Raw genomic sequence first — 19,290 nt, 5'->3', positions numbered from 1 at the left:
ATGCTCCGTTTAGCTTTCAAAGGGTTTCCAGTTCACTTTTTCTCTTGGGCATCTCAGCAGGAAATGCTGTTCTTTTGAAGTTGCGTATTAGACTTCTTACCACCTACTTCAGTTGTTCCAAGATTTTAAAATTGTGATGTATATTTTTCCTTCCTCTATTTATTATCCTGCTGGGTTTTTTTGTTTTTTTTTTCACACCGCCTTGGTGGTACCTGCATCTCTTCCCTACAGATCAGATGTTGTAGACTCCTCCATGCCAAATTTCAAAGGTGTGAAGAACTCTAACAAAGCTGAAGAAGCCCAACACTAAAGATACATTCACATTTTTGCTGTCGTACTGAAAAATGTGGGTATGTTGCAGTGGAGTCCCAGAGGAAGACTGTGCTCGTCCAAGAATTTTTGCAGGAAATTCTATTGTTCTCTGCAAACTTAGAAAGGGAGAAAAACCTCACTCATTAATGTGCATACCACCCTGACTCCTTAGTGACTGGTAAGGGCAGATAACAAAGCTACAGGCTGGTGTTTGTTTAATGTGAAGGTAGGCTAAAGTGGGATTGGAGTTGGCCTTAATCAGATATTCAGGGACTGAAGAGCTCAAGGAGCACCGGGTGTTGTGCACAGCAGGTAACACATTTTGCTGAAGCAATCTCTCTGTCCCAAGTAGTTTCTGGAGCACACATCCACAGCTGATCACTCAATCTGCTATAGGAAGCCTATTGCCGCTTTGGTTTTTGCTTGAAATGTTTAAAAAATGTTTTTGATTTTTTTTAATACATATTCTAACATTTTAGCATTTTCTAGTCAAAACTGTGCTTTTCTAAAACATTTCTAAGGCTTTTTTTCCAAGATTTCCATTGACTGCAGTAGGCTTTGGCACAGGCTATAACTGTACAAAACCTAGGACTATAAATATAGATTCCCAAGGACTTGACTGGAGGGAGTGACAGATGTATAGCTTGACTCTGAGAATCTGCCAGGGCAACGTTTTCCAGAAGCAAAAATGAGAATCATCTGTGTTAAATTTATCCACGCTTGGACTTCTTTGGTACGTGCAGGAAGAAATCGCAAGGGAGCGGATGACTTTTAATCTGCAAGTAGTGTAAAGTTTGCATGCTGCCTTTGCAGTGATACTGTTTATTAAATTCCTTGGGTAAATTTTACCTCTGCTGTACAGTATATAAAACATTTTCACAAGGTAGATCAATAGCATATGGTGAGTAGTTCACTCAGTGCCTGCACAAAGCATTGCCGTATGCTCTTATGACACAGTTTGAGCTCAGGTCCATATGGCCACTCTTGTTTCTGACAGTATGTGCTCCCGGAGGACCTGATCCAACCCCCTGGAACGAAAGGAGAAGCCCCTTCAATGGCTTTGGAATCAGGCTTGAATGTATTGATCTTCCACTGACACTGAGCAACCCACCAGAAACCTTGTTGCTCTCAGGATATGGGACTTTTTTGTCTACTCTGGCTAATGGTTTGATAGCAGGGCTGTCTTCTTCCTCCATTCCTGGTGACCTTTGGTACTGGAAGTGCAGTTTGGATGTAAGCAGAGTGTTCTGCTTGGCCCTGCCGCAGCAGGTACGGAAACACGAGTTTGGAGGGAAATCCTGATTAAGATCTTCAAAGCATTTCCTTTCTTCAACTCAGTCCTTCACAATGCAAATGCCGCAAGCCAAAAAACATGATTTAATGTTTAAATCATTAGTGGAGGTGTTGGGCACAGAAAGGAATTTCTCATTTTTGATGAATGAGGGAGTATGCTCTGTGTTGGTCTCACTGGCTCGTTCCCTTTCTCTCAGCACCCACTCGCTTCCAGGATAGATCACAGGGGCAGCAGGAACTTGGCTTGGCCCAGCACTGGTGCCCTGGTGTTGGGGTTGGGCAGAAGTGAGCACGGAGGTCTTGTGTCCATGTTTCATGGCAATGAGCATGGAGGCCTTGTGTCCGTTTCACTGCAGTGAACACCGAGGCCTTGTGTTGTTGTTTCACAGCAGTGAGCACTGAGGCCTTGTTCTCTGCCACCACTCCTTCCATTGCCTTCTGGTTGATGGGAGGAGGCTCTGGACGGACAGTCCCACAGGGCTTTGAAGATGAAAAGGCCTGGTGCTGGCTGACTAAACCATAGGGGCTGACACATCTTTGCAAAAACTTCCTGCCAAGCAAGGTAAAGCAAATACCTGTTCAAAGAACCCAAGCTGAATTCTCTCCTCCCCAACCCCAGATCAGCTCCATCCTCCCACAGGCTGCAAACAGCACTGGGGCCATTGGGAGCAGGAAGGTCATCCCTTGGGGGCTGCTGCCATATGGCTCGTATCAGAGCATCCCTCAAGCAGCTGGGCCTGCCATTGCTGAAGCTGGAGACAGAGCAAAGTGGGACAAGGATGCCTTGTTGGGTCATGCTGGGCAGGCTTCAGGGCAGGAGGGAATATCTGCTGTGCTCCTGAGGCTCTTAGGTATGCTAATGGAAGGAAACAGAGACATAGACAGAGAAAGGACCCTTGGTGCCAAGTACTGCGTTAATACTGCCTTTGAGCTATTGTGTATGCCAATGATATTATATCAGTGATGGCTGGTCCTGAGAGGCCTCACAGCTGAGAAAAGCTTAAGAGTGCTAGAGATTGATTTACCAAAGTAAGGAAGGATGCCCTAGCAGAAAAGTGCATGCTGAAGCACTGGGGCTCAGCTGGACATGGTTGTACAGTGCTTGCTCCATTCCTTGTGTGGAGAGAGAAGCTGCTGTTCCACTGCCTGCTCCCTTCTGCTGAGGGCCAGCCTGGCTTGCTGGAGCTCTGTTTGAGAAGATGGAGCCTCCTAGGAATAGCAAGTTCCTTCCTCCCCTACTCAAATCTGCATCCCACAAAAGATGTCCTCTGTGATGATGTACAGACATCTGCTATCGAAACTCCAGGTTCATGTTTTTCAAATATAAATGATGAAGAGTATGGTGCAGAGGGAGGAAGGGGGAGTAACAGAGCTGCAGCTTCACCCCCCACAATGCTGCATGTTCTTCTGGATCCTATGACTCAATCATAGGCATCCCACTGGTGACTGGACTGCCACAGCCATGAATGCCCCCCCTGGGGACTATGAAGTTTCTGGTCAGAGTGGTGAAAAGATGGGCTTAGGGAAAATGCTACAGTTCTCAACAAAATCACTCTGGCCTTTTTTAACCACTGCTGATGTGGTGAGTGAAGAAATTGTTTCACTGGAGAAATGAGAGTTCTAAAGAGGGTTAAGGAGGGTTGTCTGAAGAACAAGAGAAGAGGTCTTCCAGATCTGCAGGGTACAAAGAGTGGGACAAAACAGGGTTGTGGTTGAGGCTTGAGTGCTGCGCCATGGGATTTCGGCTGCTTGGAGAAATATGTGAGGGATAAATGCAAGATCATTTTTCACCCAGCACGTCACCTTGTTTAAATTTCTGCGAGGACAGCAAGTATATTATGGTATTGTTATCCTATGCAGAAAGTTGCTCATTTTTAATTATAGTTCATGAGAAATGCAGACTCTTGCAATGTGTCATCTGCTCAGATATATAAATCTTAGGGAAAAAATAATAGTGCCATTAAATACTGTTCTTATAGAGTGCCAGAACAAAGCTCATGTGCCCATCTCCTCACAGCCAGCAGGAAAATAAACACAAAGGACTAAACATAGAAATGTATCCTACAAATATGTATAGCAGCTAACCATGAGCCAAGGGAACTGCTCTGTGTAAATCCCTCCTCCTGTGTTGGTGTGTAAACAGATTTCCCGCACCCCAAGGCTGACATTCAGGAATAAGGGCGCGTCCCGTATTTCCTGATTCGCTTCCTCCTTTTTCAGAAATCAGAAAGACACAACTTAGGAATAAACATGGGAGCCAAAACATCAGTGCAGTGTGGGGGACCTTCCTGACCACCATGGGTGTTGTCCTCAGTCCCTTGCTGCTGACTGCTGACAGCTGCAGAAAATTAAGCCTTGCCATGGCCCTTTGTCCTGCAGGCAGCAATTTTCTGCTTCCTTGTGGGAAATAATCCTCTTTTAATTTAATTATTCATTTTTCAATTATTTAATGCACCATTTTGGGATAGCAGCAATGCTTTGGGTTAGTTTCCAATTGATGGCCACCCCAGACAGCAGAGCATTGGGATCCAGTTCCAGGGGAAAAGGATTGCTTGCTGCCTTGGAGCTGCTGCTTTCCTTAGGGCTCCTACGGCTCCTTTCCTGCTGCACCATGGGGACATTCCCATGTGCTCCGCCTGTGATTCTCTAGTTCTTCATTTTTCATTCGGACTGATTTTCCACTCTGAGACGCGTCTGTGCTCAGTCCTGAAAGACATTGGCTCTGATTCGAGGAGCAGGACTATGATTTCAACAATCCTAGAAGATTATTGCATCACATAAAAAAAAGGTGTTTGCACAGTATTGATACAAAGAAGCTTAAAAGAGAAAAGGCCATTTCTGCTGCCACTGGCGCCATTTTTTATAGAAGTATGGGGGCTGCTCCAAGAGTAATGCCTCCTATTTTATTATGTTGGCCCATGATGTCAGAGGCGGTTGATGGTGGTGTGGAATGGAGTTGAACCTTCCTGCCAACATTCCATTGCATGTTGTTGCCATGTGACAGATGGCAACAGAGGGGCAGTCTGACAGAATGGCATCTGACATGGAAGTGCATCTGAAGCAAAGGGCTGGAATAGATTTTTTTCCATGTGGAAAACATGGCACCCACTGACATTCACTGATGCTTGCTGAATGTTTATGGAGACCAACCAGTGGATGTGAGCACAGTGAGGCAGTGGGTTGTGCATTTCAGAAGTGGTGACAGTGACAGTGGGCCACCTCCACTGGTGCAGATTTTGATGAATATATCGCATCCAGGCTCTTCATTGTTGGTGAAAATGCATAGCTAATGGCAGTGACTGTGTTGTAAAAACAGTATTTTGTAGTGAAGCATTTGCTCTTTTAAATATAAATAGTGTTGCTGTGCTTTTTTGTATCTGTTTTAGTTTCCGTGGAAATAAATAGGAGGCATTACTTTCAGAGCAACCTATGTATCTCCATTCGTTTCTCTGTAGCTAATTTGTTTTATGCCTGCCTAAGTGCGAGCAGAGTCAGGCCTTCCTCCTGCAGCATACAGAGTGAAAAACATTTCTATTTTTAAAGCAGAAAGCATTTCTTACTCGTATTTATCATGTGTCACTTTGTGGGCAGAGCTGGTACAAATGGCACATAAAAGCTAAATTGGCTATTTATGGCACTGCTCATGACCCTAATACGTGCCATCATAACAGCAGCCGGGCATTGCCTGGGCAGCAGAACTAATGAAGCCTGGATTCCTGTGCATAGATAAGAGCTAATCTCATTCACCTCTTCCATGCTAAAGCCGCTAAATGGGTTCTTCTTTATGAACGCCTGGCTTTGTACTGCTTCTGGATGCTTAATATCTCTAAGCTCTCTAGACCGCTGTAAAATTTGGACAAAGGATCCAAATGATATTATAGGAATAGCAAGACAAGAAAAAGGGAGATACCCAACCTCCATTTTGGCACTTCAGTGGATGAGGAAGAGGGCTGTGCAGGATGTGGTTTGGGCTGGCAGCAAGGGCTGCCAAGTTGCAGCATTGCTTCTGAAGGTGAGGACATTGTGAGGATGGGCAGCACAGAGTGGGTGCGTGGCCGTCCCTCGGCTCTTGAGGTGGCAGCCCTCTCTTTCCCCTGGGAAGACAAGGTCATGCATCTTCCCCTCTGTGTTGTTAATAAATTCATTGGTAAGGTGTCTCGTGGAGACTTTTTGTCCCCTATCACAGGAAGAAGTTTCCCTGCGGCTTGGAAATTTATTCACTGTAAAATTGAACAGGAGAATAAGATTTCCAGAGAGAGCCTGCAGCTGTAATAAAGGATTATTGCCAATTTCTTAGGCTGTGTGCACCGCACTTGGCAGGCAGGTAGCAGCCGTGTGCTCACTGCTCCGTGGCTGGAGCACATGGCCACTGCCAGATATGGGCACTGGGGGCAGATGCTCACTTGCCGGTCGCAATTTACCTGAGGTCCTACAAGGCTTTCCAGTAGGATGTGAACTTCAGGCCAACACTGTTTTTCAGATTTCCAATGGAGCTGACGGCCAAGCAGCTCAGCTCCCCATCTGTAGGGGCAAAGGCTCTTTTTCCTACCTCACAGGGGGTTTTGACAGCAATAGCACTGAAGAATGCAGCACACTCCAAGTGCTGTGGGAACCGTCTAAGTATCACAGGCACAGACAAATGTAAAATGCTATAATTTAAAGGTTCTTGTCTTTCAGTTGCTAATGGCTTAATTAAACAATAACATTTAGCAGATGTGCTTTTTCTCCTCCAATAATTCACTCCATCTGTGTCAATGTAAGTAGGCCCAGATTAGTGCATCGCAGTGTAGATATGAATGTCTTCTTTCAGGTTTTGTGTATTAATATACATTTGCATATATATTGTTTCATCTTGAGATGAACACATCCATGGAAGGAGGTATGCACACTGTGGAGTTTAAAGATCTCTTAGTATCATAGAATCACAGAGTAATGGACTATTCTAAGCTGGAAGGGACCCACAAGGATCACCAAATCCAATCCTGGCTCCTCACAGCACCACCCAAAACCCAAACCCAATGTCTGAGAGCACTGTCCAAACGCTCCCTGAACGCCGGCACTCAGGTCCATGCTCACTGCCCTTGGCAGGCTGCTCCATGCCCACCGCCCTCTGGCACAGACCCTGTCCCTAACTCCCAACCTGACTCCCCTGACACAGCTCCGTTCTCTTGTGTCTGTCACACAGAGCAGAGCTCAGCGCTGCCCCTCCGCTCCCTGTGAGCAGCTGCAGCCGTCATGAGGCCTCCCCTCAGCTCCTCTGCTCTGGGCTGAGCAAACACAGAGACCTCAGCCGCTCTTCACACACCTTGCCCTCCAGATCATTCTTCATCCTTGTAGCCCTCCTCAGATCCTTGCCCTTCAGACCCTTCCCCATCTTTATAGCCCTCCTTTGAGTGCTCTTTCATAGTTTTATGTCATTCCCATATTGTAGTGCCCAAGCCTGTACTCAGAGTGAGGCCACACCAGTGCAGTGTAGAGCAGCAAGAGCAAAAAAGCACAAATACAGCATGGATACAGCCACCCTGCCAAGCCCACTGCTGGGCACGGCCCTGGTACCCTGTGTCACCATGCAGCAGCCAGGATTGTGGGTGGTTGGGTAGCATGAAGTGTTCTGACTGCTCCCGACTGGTCCTGTGAGCTGGGCAGACCCTGCACTGGGTGATGCATGGGCAGAAACACTTGTAGGGCTGGATCCTTCTTTCTCGACAGTATTCTTCTTAAAGCCTCAGCTAGGAAATCTTATGAACTGACTGGGTTGCTTGACTTTCCCCTAATTTAATTTAGATTCATTTAATTTTAATCAGTCTCTTTTCTCAGCATCCTATTAACCTCCCAATGAACTCTTCCTGTAAGGGGATTGGGGAAGGAGGCAGGCTGCATCTGTTACAGCATTAGCCTCCTCCTTAGGTTGCGAAGCATTAGGCAGCAGAAAAGCATTGACAGGCATGACACACGGTCAGAGGGATGCCGAGTGGTGTCCCAACCCCATTCTTGCTGGGAACAAGAGCAAAACTGATCCAGCATCTCACTTGGTGACCCCCGCTCTCAGCTCACCCTGCCTCTGGCTCTCTGCCCTGAGGCTGCAAGTGCTGGGTGGAGAGAGTGGCACCTGCATGGGCCTGCCCTGGGGGACGTGTATGACATGGGGAGGCAGCCATCCCAAGGCAGTAACAGCCTGCACACAGCTGGTCGGGGCCATTTCATGTCTTTCATATGTACCAGGATAGATAAGAAGGTAATTTAGCTATTAAAGGCTTGGGGAATGTGTGACTGCAGTACTTCAGTGGTTTGTGTGTATTCCATTTCTCATCCTGTGAAATGAGGAAGGTGGCTCCCTGGGCTCTGCAGTGTCACTGAAGTTACGGTGACAGCCACTGAAGTTCTGTGTTGCAGCCCTTGCCTCATTCCCACTGGGATTATTCCCTGTGGCTGTGTCCGAATCTCATCTGGTAAGGACTGACACGTTTGCAGCTGACGGTATTTCCAAGACTATTTTGTCTCTTTAAAAATAGCTAGCTAATGAATGTGTCCTATTAAAAGAACAGATATTTCTGAAAACCAGTGGTCTCTGCCAGCGGTCTATGGAAAAATTGTGTGCCATTTGGCTTGGCTAAATTTGCATCCAGCCTTTCCAGGATTTCTGTCCTGCACAGGCAGCTGATGCATTCACCACAAGGGCTGTTACCCAGACGCGATCATGAGGAGAAGGGCTTTGCATTATCACAAACAGGGTGGAAAGACCTCCACAGAACAGTCTTTCCATTAGAATGCAATCTGAATTTGGCTGCAGAGCTGCTGCGCTGTCCCTTTGTTCATCTGTTTCTGGACTCAAATGCTCAGCAGGACCATGGACTCAGGATGTGCTCTGGGATGCAGATAGCCCCTATGTGGGCTCTGCAGGGCTTGCTGCAGGTCTACTTTGCCGGCACCAGCACTGACCCAGGAGCAGCTGCTCACACTACAGGGCCAACCTTAATCTGGAAAGCAAAGTCTTCCCCTGCTTACTAAGGACAGCTGGCCTTGATTCTGTTAATACCCCACTGGGACAGATGGGCTGTGCCGCCCCCGCCACAGGCAGTCCAACATGCATAGAGAGACCCCAATGGCATCTGGGGCTTTTAGGATCAGTTAGGTGATCTACTTTGGCAGAGCATGTCCACTGCGTCAGTCCCTTGAAAATGAAGACTTGCCGTCGTCAGTGCATAGGATAGAAATTGCCTTTGGTAGCCAGAACTGAATGCATTATTTTGTTGTTCTCTTGCCCTACTTCTCTTCCTTACCTTTCAGTCCAATTTCACTTTCTTTCTCCCCACTGTCATTCAGTTTGCTACGAGTGTTTCCCCCATCACCACCTGCCCACCACGTATCTGGGCATCAACCATGCCCCTTTCACCAGGCTGAGCACCCCTTGGTTAACCCTGGATGTCATGTCTGGGGGGACTGAGCGCCTCAAAGCTCATCCCTGACCTCAAGACTGGCTGCCTTTCAGCCCTGCCAGACTGGGTGAGAAGCAAACAGAAATCACTTCTGTGCTGGATGCAGAGCAGCATTGGGTTTGGCCCGGAAGGATGCCCTGGTGTCACCAGCCCATGGCCTGCTGCTGCTTGCCACTCCAGTTCTTCATGGCTAACAACCCTTGGGCATGGCTGTTGCCTGTCCTGTCAGGCCAGAAAAGAGTGTCAAGCAGGCATCTCCCAGGGGCTTAATTAAACTGTAAGCAAATGACTAATCTACTGTGAAGCAAAACACCCTCTTCCTCACCCTGGCAGATCTCAAGAGGAGACCTTCCCTCCCCTCAACTGTGCGTGCAGCAGGACCATGTAATGTGGGTTATTTCACTCCAAGTATTCCCTCACTCTACAGTGGTCAGTGGGATGAGAGCAGTGCTCCTGCTGCCAGCAGTGGTATCTGTATGGGGACCCTGGGCTGGGGACAACAGGATGGACACCCCACATCCAGCACTGACATGGAGATGGAAAGGGCAAGGGTCTTAAGGACAAAATTATTGGGGAACACCACCTCATTGCTAAAGTTCCTACACGTCTTAACACACAGCCTTGCTTTCCAAAGGCTTATACCTAGCCCAAATTTGTGAAGATTTTCACAGGAACAGCAGAAGGCAGACCCCAAAGGCCTCTCGCACCTGCCAAATTTCACACTCTGCTCCAAACCACAGAAAAACAGAGCCCGGAAAAAGGTCACTGCTATTTTTAGCCTTACTTCATAAGGAAACAGCCTTGCAGAGTACTGCCTCGCACTCTCTCTGCATTCCCCCCTTCTATGCTTGCATTGTTGTCCAGCCTTTGCCAAATTTGTCAGAGGAGTAGACGGTGCAAAGATATTGGGTTCTGACAAGCTTCAGCAATGCCTTCCCTCTGTAACCACAGCCCTCAGGACATATCCTTGCCATGTGTGTGCACTTTGCAGTCTGCAGGAAGAGGGTCCACGGCTCCTTGGTGGGGAGTTGTAGCTGTCAAAAGAGCTCCCACATCAATGCCCTCAGTGTGGCACTGCAAGTAGTGTGCAAGAGAGATCTGTTTGGTGACAGTGCTGCCCAAAGCATGGTCCGATATTTGAGTGAGCTTGCATTCAGCAAAGACTCCTTCAAAATCTCTTGAACCTGTGGATTTTGCTAAGATACTAGCCAAGCAAGCAATGTTTAAACAGAGATGCCTGGTATCTGAGGAACAGAACTTAATTGCATTCCTCAGCATAAATATGGGATAATTGCTTTCTCTCTTTAATAAACATACCATGTTTATGTGGCATATAATGACCTGAGAAGACACAAACTGTGGCACACAAGCAGGAGGCTATTAAGCCAATGATATACTTGCCACACTTCAATGACAGAAGGACGTGTCTGTAAGTGAGTCTCCACAGACCCTGAATTAGCAGTCCCGTGGTACTGGGGACCAGGGGGTGAGCAACCAGCTCCTTCATCCCTGGAGGCAACTGGGGTGTGGGAATCCATGAAAAGGCAACACCTGCACACCTATCTCCTACCTCAAAATTGTGATTAAAGGGAGTTCTGAAGCTCTAGTAAGTCCTTAGAATATCAGCAGGCAGAAAAGCAAGCTCTAGGAGAAGGAGTTGGGCACAGAGCAAGAGTGTGCCATCCCTTGTGTGCTGCTGGATGGGGCAGAGCCTCTGCCAGCAGCTCCTAGGGTATTAAATTGCTATAAGGATCCTGCTTTGTTGTCTCCCGGCCCTCAGGTGTATGGCCTTGTGCTTGGTTTTGTGAGAGTGAGTGCTCGAGTGCTTCTTGCTCACATGCGGTTGCCAGGCAGTAGTGCTCCACAATGTCCTCTTTTTGTCACTGATCCACCAGCCACCTCTGTGCCACCCACAGGCATCGCCGGCGGTAAGACCAGGCTTTCTTCTGAGAAATCAAGAACAATGTTAGCTGGGATGAACAAAGTAAATGTTCCCTGAAGCCTGTGTGCAATACGCACAAGAGAAGATGATTTCTGCTCATGATAAATTCAAAGATGTAGACATTGAGCAGCGTGTAGTTGCTTAATTTCATTTAACATTGACACGTTGATTTCATGCTGTTCTGCTTTCTAAGACACTGTCATGTGATACCAAGTGAAACACTTTCTATTTCTTCCAGCAAAATTCATCATGTCATCAAAGGCATCCATTTAGTTTGAGAAAGTACATTTATTTATAGCTGTGTGGGTTGCCATCGTTTTTAGTGACCTCTGTCAGGTCCCCAAGCACCGTGCCAGCTGCTGCACTATTTGGCCTGTATCTTGTTGCACTTTATTAGTCTGAATCTCAGCCCTGTCCTGCATCAGAGCCCCAGAGCAGACATGCAGGCATGCGGCTGTCACAGCAGCTTATATGGAGATTACCAGGAAGATTTTCATACTCGGAGTTTCCTCATTTTATTCCAGTCCTAATCCAAAAGTAAATAACAAATTTTGAAGTGCCCTCTGGAATTAAAAATCAATTGTAAAAGCGTATTTTGATTTAATTGAAAGGTTTCAATGAAACAGCAGATCTGTGATGTTTTAATAAGCTCAGAACGCCTTTTTTTCCTGTTTGCTTAAACAAAGAAAAGAGTAATTTTATCAAAATCAATACACAGGGCATTTTGCTTTGCATAAAAGGGCAATCTCTGACACTGAAATGTTTGGTCACAAGACTTTTGCTCATCTCGGCAAAGGACAAGTGAGAAGACACGGGGCAGCACTTTCCAAGGCATTGGGAGGCTCTTGAGTCCTGTCCCTGGCCCAAATGCAGCACTCCTCTCCCCTGGTTTGACAACCCCATATATTAACGGTGTCCTGTGCCCACAGCTGACTGTGCACACTGGGGTTACCGTTGGTGCCTTGGAACCAGATATCACAAAATCACAGAAACATAAACATTGGAAAAGACCACTGAGATCACCTAGTCCAACCGCCAGCCCGCTCTCACCATGCCCAGTGAACACATCCCTCAGTGCCACATCCACACTGGTTCTTGAACACATCCAGGGACAGTGACTGCACCACCTCCCTGGGCAGCCTGTGCCACTGCATCACTGCTCTTTCTGAGAAGTTTCTCCTAATACCCAACCTGAACATTCCCTGGTGCAATTTGAGGCCATTCCCTCTTATCCTATCCCTGTTACCTAGGAGAAGAAGCCAACCCCCACCTCACCACACCTCCTTTCAGGCAGCTGTAGAGAGCAATCAGGTCTCCCCTGAGCCTCCTCTTCTCCAGACTGAACAATCTCAGCTCCCTGAGCTGCTCCCCATAAGACTTGTGCTCCAGACCCTTCACAGCTTCATAATCCTCTCTGGACACACTTGAGGGCTTCAGTGTCCTTCTTGCAGCGAGGGAAACTCCAAAACTGAGCACAGTACTTAAGGTATGGCCTCATCAGTGCTAGCATCATGGAAGGAAGGTATGTAATTAGGCTCTTTCTGTGTTTGTGGTTCTTACAATAGAGGGAAATGTTCCCTCCATGTATTTATTAACATTGTGTTGAGGAAGCACATCTCCTTTACAGCCCAATGCAAAACCTACTGCCTTCTGTTCTTACTGCATGAAAAAGACCCTTAAGCAAGGAGGACAAAAAAACTCCATGTACTGCAAATTTCCAATGTCTTTTCCTAAAAGCCTCATGTACTTGATGAACGTTTATCACACAGTTGCTTGTGCGTATGGTCTAGCTGTGTGTCTCAGTGACAGCAGACAAGATTCAGCAGTGTATCCCCCTGCTGTGGCTGCTGGGGACCCTCTCCTCCCATAGCCAGCCCACCCCCACCACCTCACGGGGTCTAGAAACCGACCACAGCAAAATGAAATTTGCTGCTTCGCAGAAAGGTAAGAACTCAATGCAGCGAAATAATTAGTAGGGATGATTAAAGGCAAAGATTATGCATTAGCAAAGGAAGATAAGCATTTAATTTCTAGCCTTATTGCATTTCAGACTAGAATATTGGTTCCAAAGGTTGCTGCAGACATATTTGCCTTTCTATATATGTATGTGCATAATATACATATGTACGATTACGATCTCCTGCCTTGCTTTAATAATACATTTAATTGCTTTCTGGCCCCACCTCAATCTGCCTACATTCATTTCACAGAGAAGATATTATTTACTGTTAGCCTTTAGCAAATAAATTGTCTGCCATCCTTAACACGGGTAATAAAAGGCAATGCATCAGCCTGCTCGCAGTTCTGTGCATTGCATCTGCTTCCATACAAAGTATAGATGACAGCTGTTTTGCTTGTGCCATCACCAGCAAATTGAGTAAGTGTGCAATGTAAAATGTAAACCTGATGGATTTGCTGAGAGTCATGCTCAGCGTCTTCCATCACTGTTGTTGTGACAGTAAATAAATATTTGGGAACGATATTTGCATTACATATTACATCTACGTGCTATCTTTTTTAATGCCATACATTATAATGCATAATAAATGTACAGGTGCAATACTCTGAGCAACTCACATGTTTGCATATATGCATACTTAGACACAACAGCACCCCAGCATGCAGGAAATACATCTATACATCAAAACTATGGCTATAGTTAATGCTGTCTACAGCAACAGACATTTACCTCAAGTATTACACAGCTGAACACAAATTGAGCTGGAAAGGGGAGAAGACACATGGAAAGAAAGCAGATCGATGTCCAGATCATGCTTTTCCATCTGAGCAGAAGCTCCCGGTATTACATTTATCCTCAGGGGAGGAGGCAGCATAGGGGGAACACTGAATCCTTTCACATGGGGACTGTTGGGACGTCAGAGTTCCAGTGGCGTGAGTGCAATGGCCAGAGAAATCCCAGGACATCAGGTGTCAGGTCCAAAGATGAGAATTTAGAAGTAACCTAGAAGGAGGAAGGAGCTACTGAAGATACCATCATCTCCTCCATGGGGTGCACGCTGCACATCTGGGCTTATATTTGCTCTAAATGGCTATAATCATCTTTGGTAGAAGAATAGAGGACACTGCAGCTCCCAGACTGTTTTTATTTCCCTCCCTCCTTTTTTCTTTTCTTTTTTTAAAATCAGGAGTAAGGGGTAGCAGTTGACAATTTTTTCTCTGATCAATATCAGACACATTCCACATTCTACTTAGCAGTAAATAGGGACAATGCTGACAAATGTCGATGTGCAAATTTTGCCGTAGCCTCCTTTTGTACTTGTTTTGTTCAGCTCCCCATTGAGTGAGTAGCCAGAAAGGGCATGAAACAGCAAGAGCTGTGACGTGGTGTACTGGAACACAACATGTGGCAGAGAAAATTGATGAAGAAGAGGAAGAAGAAGGAAGAAAAAAATATATTTCAGCATGTCCTTGCCCCTTGAGATTGTTGGCATGAATGCTGCGGATGCCAGAAGCTGTGTAAGATTTGGAAAGCAACATGACAAGTTCAAGAAAGAAGAATCTCTCCAGTGCCGGTATTCACATGGACATCACCAAGCCATCAGGTGGGATTGCCCTGAGAAAGACTTTCTGCACACCTGCACTTTTCTCACACCATAGTAGGGATCTGCAGCTGGCCTGGACTGTGTGTGTTCCTCCTTTGGGGTCTCTAGACACCATTTTGTTGTGCAGTTTGATGAATCTTAACAAAAACATTTCATTAAAACCTTCTGGCAGCTCTCTGTTCCTGTAGCTCGGGCTGAGAAATACAAACGTGCAGTGAACCCTCAGCTCAGCTGAACTCACATGTCCATAAAAATAGCAACCCCATAGCTGTGTGCTCAGACCTGCTGCCTGGTAGCAGCAAGGAAGCTGATTTTAATGTCAGAGGTGCAAATTAAACCAGACAGGAACAAACTGTGAACTATAAAGCGTGCAAGTGAAACTCCTAAACATCCCATTGTGTAAGGAAAGAGCAGACAGGCCCTGTGGGCTGGGCTGCTTTGAAGATCCCTTGGCCAATGGGGTCCCAGAGGCCAGTGTCTCACTGTTCCCTGCACTCTGCTGGCGGATGGGCTGTGTAAGAAGCTTTAGCTTCTCCTTATAGCCCTTGTCTTTCAAGAAGAGCATTGTTGGCCTTGGTTTCTGTTAGAGGAAGGCTCTAGGTGACACTCTGCCCTGAGCCCAGTATGTGGATGCTAGCATGAGGCTCCTGGTGCTATCCTTCCCCAAACCATGACGCATCCTGAGTGCAGGCCCCAGGGCTGCGCATATCCTCAGCCTTTCCATTTATTTCTAACAACATCAGGGGTTGCCTCTGTATGTAAATCATTCTGATTATTGCCATTTTATTGCAGCACCATCTGCTTGCATTGTGCCTTGTGGCCATAAGGGTGGTGTTGCCAGAGCTGTGTGTATGGATGTTTAGGTGTTCTGTGGGGGCCAGGGAGCCTGACCTCTGTGCAGGCAGAAGCCCCACTGGGGGGCTTTCACTTGATGTAGGACAGGGCCCACTGTACCCAACACCCTATTAGGCAAGCAGGCCCACACAGTGTAGATGCTTTGGGGTGCCAAACTGAGACATGTCACATACCAAGACAGAGAACCTTCCCATTCTGATGCCTGATAAATTATTTTAGTGGCCACATCTCAAGGATTTAGCAGGACAAGGACTGTAGCAGGCGAAGCATCAAGTGTGCAGGAAAGGGAGGTGTGAGGAGAGAAAGGAATAAATCTGTTAAAAGATCGAGGCTTTGTATATGCAGCAGAAATAATGTTTCAGACCTGCAGTAACACATAACTTTAAACTGAACATAGTGTTTGGGCTTCTAGTGTATCCAGTTGTCATGTTTCTGCTATATTTGCTTTGTGTTGAAGGAACACAGTCTGAGAGCCGAAGCCAAATCTTGAGGTTTATAAAACAGAAAGGGTGTTGTTGTTTTTTTCTTTATTTCAACTAAATATCACATCCGCTGCTTAGTTTAAACATTCTTGCTGGGCCTGGCAATAGAAACACAGCCGTGTTTTCTGATCCACGAGAAGGACAAAATGACAAAGGCAACTGTGTGGCACAGCTGGCAGAAAGAAGCAGTTATCCCAGTGCAGCCCTGCCACCGGCCACCCATGCCCTTGTCAGAACGGGGAGAAGGACATGAGGTGGTTGAGCACAGCCACGGCTTTAGCTTATCCTTGGTCTTTGATAGTGCTTTGTGCATCTTAAAATGTAGCCTCCTTGCAGAAGAAGTTCAGCTTAGTGATGGGTTGCAGAGCCCCGGCCGGGCCTGGTGTTCGTCAGCGAGGGGAGGAAGGCCAAGTTTCCCATCTGTGTATTTAACAGTGATTATTTGTGGTGTTTTGAAGAGATTCTAAAGATACTTTTTAAAAAATGTTTTCTCCCTTGTCTGAAGTCTTTGAAAACTTTGAAGTTGGTCCCATCCTCAGGGAACGGAGCCTGGCTGACAGCGGGATGGGAGCTGAGGAAGGGATGAGAAGAGAGCCCTGCTGCTGGAGTGGGATAGCCTACGGCTGCTTGCCATGCCCTGCCTCAGGCCTGAGGACTGCAGCGGGGAGGTGGGCAGGAGGGGGGATCGCTGCAATGGCAGCACTCTGCAGCCAGTTTCTAATGAATCCCATGTGCACTGGTGGAACAGTGAGGGGTGAGAGCTGCCGAGGGAGGAAGGCGCAGTGGGAGCAGGTGGTGGGAGCGTTGCCTGCGGGGCTGCCAGCTCCTCAGCTCACGAGCAGATGGCACGGGGAGGGCAGAACGAGCAAGGTTTGGCTCTATCTTAACATCCACTGTCAGGGGGACGTACAAAAAGCACTACAGAACTGAACCAAGGTGAATGCCACGTGCTGTGATTTTCCCTTGGGTGCATTTCCTTGAGTTGTCACATCAGGTACAGTGCAGGCTCCAGCTCTGCGCACACCACCAGGCGAGATGAGCCCTACGCTCCTCATAAGTTTGCCTGCCAACAAGCAGTGGGATGCTCGTTACACAACACTGCAGTTTTTAGAGCAGGAGGCTGGTGCTCAAACCCACCCATCACTGGGCCCTGCACACCTCCCTTGTTGTTGATGTGCTAATATTTTCCACTCGGTGCACCCACAATAAACACAGTGTGCAGGCCCAGCTGGACAGCCAGATCCTCCACAGCAGGATGTCCTGCTGCAAATATTTGGGGAGGTGTGTTTTGCTTTGAAGTGCCTGGTGTGAGACTGGCCTGGGGCTGGCTGCATCCTCAGAGCCACATCCCACGTGCCTCAAGTAGATACAGTAGAGCTGCAGGCACAAAACTGGCAAAAAGCTCAGTTGGGATTATGGCAGTCATAATTCTTATCATTTTGTATGTCCCTTTCAAATATATCCTGGGGAAGCAAAATCTACACTGGGGGAGGAACACTTATAGAAATAAAGCTAATTGGCTGGTGAGGTGGTGGCTTAGGGAAAGGGAAGGGGAAGGAAAGGGAAAGGAGGAAATTCTGCCTCTACCAGCAGCAGGTCCCAGGATGCCAGGTCCAGCAGAATGCCCTGCTGGAACAGCCACAAATCCTGAGGAAAATGATGTCAAGATACTCCCTCTTAGTCCAGAAAAAAACATCCATGTACTAAAATATAAAGCACCCATGGATGTGATTCTGAGAATTTTACTGAATGGCAGGGCAGCAGCTTCCCTGTGTTTCCTATAGAGCTTGGTCAACCTGCCACAAATGCAGGATGTGGCACAGCAAGATGGGATTTACATACTGAAAATCCAATTTCAAAAGGTTAGAATATGTGCTCATTAGCACGTGAGCCTGATGGACAAGTTTGTTTAATGCAGTAGTCTACAATGGTCTGGAAAATGCTAAGGATAGGTCTCACCACACTTAAAAACATTCTTCTAGGTGCTGTGATGTGTGTGTGTGGCCCTGGGCAGCCTGGTCTAGTATTAAATGGGGAGGTTGGTGGCCCTGCCTATGGTAAAGGGATTGGAGATTCATGATCCTTGAGGTCCCTTCCAACCCGGGCCATTCTGTGATTCTGTGATTCTGTGCTAAGAAGTTTTGCTGAATCAAATCTGAAGAAAGGACTTTGTACTGCTGTGGTCAGCATGTTATGTGTACATGGGGAGAACTGTCAAAACTTAGGAAGATAAATTGCTTATAGGTTCAAAAAGCATGCCTTCAATTTATATTTTCACATCTAAAACAGTGTCACAGCAGCAATAGTTAAGTGATAAAACTGTGGTTCAAGGCAGCTCAGCAAGAGTGAATAAATCTTCATAATTGACAAGCCGTAATAATAATAAATACATGAAGAATTTATTTCTCTCTCTATCCTGTTGAAAAATGATTACATGGGAATCCTTACCAGCAGCTGGGCCTCTTCTAAATGACTACCAAGCCAATCCACTCTGCAACCTCTGCCAGCTCCAGCATCTCAGTAATTAAAAAGGTTGTCGCTAGTACTAGAGAGGACAGATGCTTCCTCTAGGAAGTCCTGTCTTCAATTCCTCTGGTATCACTAAGCTATGCTGTGGCCTGATGTGCTTTGATTGCTACTACAACCATCTGATATATTATCAGTGCTCAATAAACACCATGGTCATGTTGAGGTGAGATATAAGATACTCAATAAGAATGCACCCTCTGTTTCTTTTTTGTGCTTACAAGATGCTTACTGTACCACAGCATCCCAAAAGGCAGCATGTTTGCTGCTGTTCCAAATTTGTATTTTACCCTGAGAAATGAGGTCATTGCTATTTGCTGTATTAAAAATACCTACAGGAATGTGGCAGGTCACTAAAGGGTGTTGGCAACAAAACTGCAAGCACTTTGCTACCTTTAAAGGGAGTCTTCCCATTCTAGGCATACGATTTATGACCATACATTATTCTGGATTAGCACAGAAGATAAACAGAGCTGCTGGCTCTGGTCTCAGCAAAGCTCAGTCCTCGTGAAGCTGATACACAGCAGCACATTACTGCCATTGACATCGCTCTCTGCTTGGCTGAGCTATTTGTGACTCCGATCTTTCCATCCATGCACAGTGCCTGAAGGATAACAGTGGCCTATCTGCTCTCCTTCTCAGGGAAATGCAAGTACCTTCAAATTTAAACTGTCAGAAGTCAACCACAGGGTGGCTGGCTCATTGAGCTAGAGCAACTCAGGCACATAAGAGGCTGGTGTGGCTCACACTGCCTTCAGCCACCTCCGACCCCTGGAGCCAGATGTGCACTGATAGGTAGATAGAGGAAAGGCAAGGAGGAAATGAAGCACGGCAGTCGCTGGCTCAACTTTGGACCCATAAAATGTGCATAATTTGTCTTG

General features: G+C 46.7%; 1 protein-coding gene across 2 annotated transcripts in view; it reads left to right on the top strand.

Annotated features, from left to right (window-relative positions):
* POMGNT2 (protein O-linked mannose N-acetylglucosaminyltransferase 2 (beta 1,4-)) overlaps window positions 1–19,290 on the top strand; it is an 85,863-nt gene that overhangs the window by 21,889 nt on the left and 44,684 nt on the right. The window lies entirely within an intron of this gene.

The sequence above is a fragment of the Centrocercus urophasianus genome, unplaced genomic scaffold (assembly GCF_019232065.1).
Source record: "Centrocercus urophasianus isolate 14NV4802_14NV808 unplaced genomic scaffold, USGS_Curo_1.0 seq_16, whole genome shotgun sequence".
Lineage (NCBI taxonomy): Eukaryota > Metazoa > Chordata > Aves > Galliformes > Phasianidae > Centrocercus > Centrocercus urophasianus.
The sequence above is the reverse complement of the archived record's forward strand: the minus strand, read 5'-3'. Positions and strand labels throughout refer to the sequence as shown.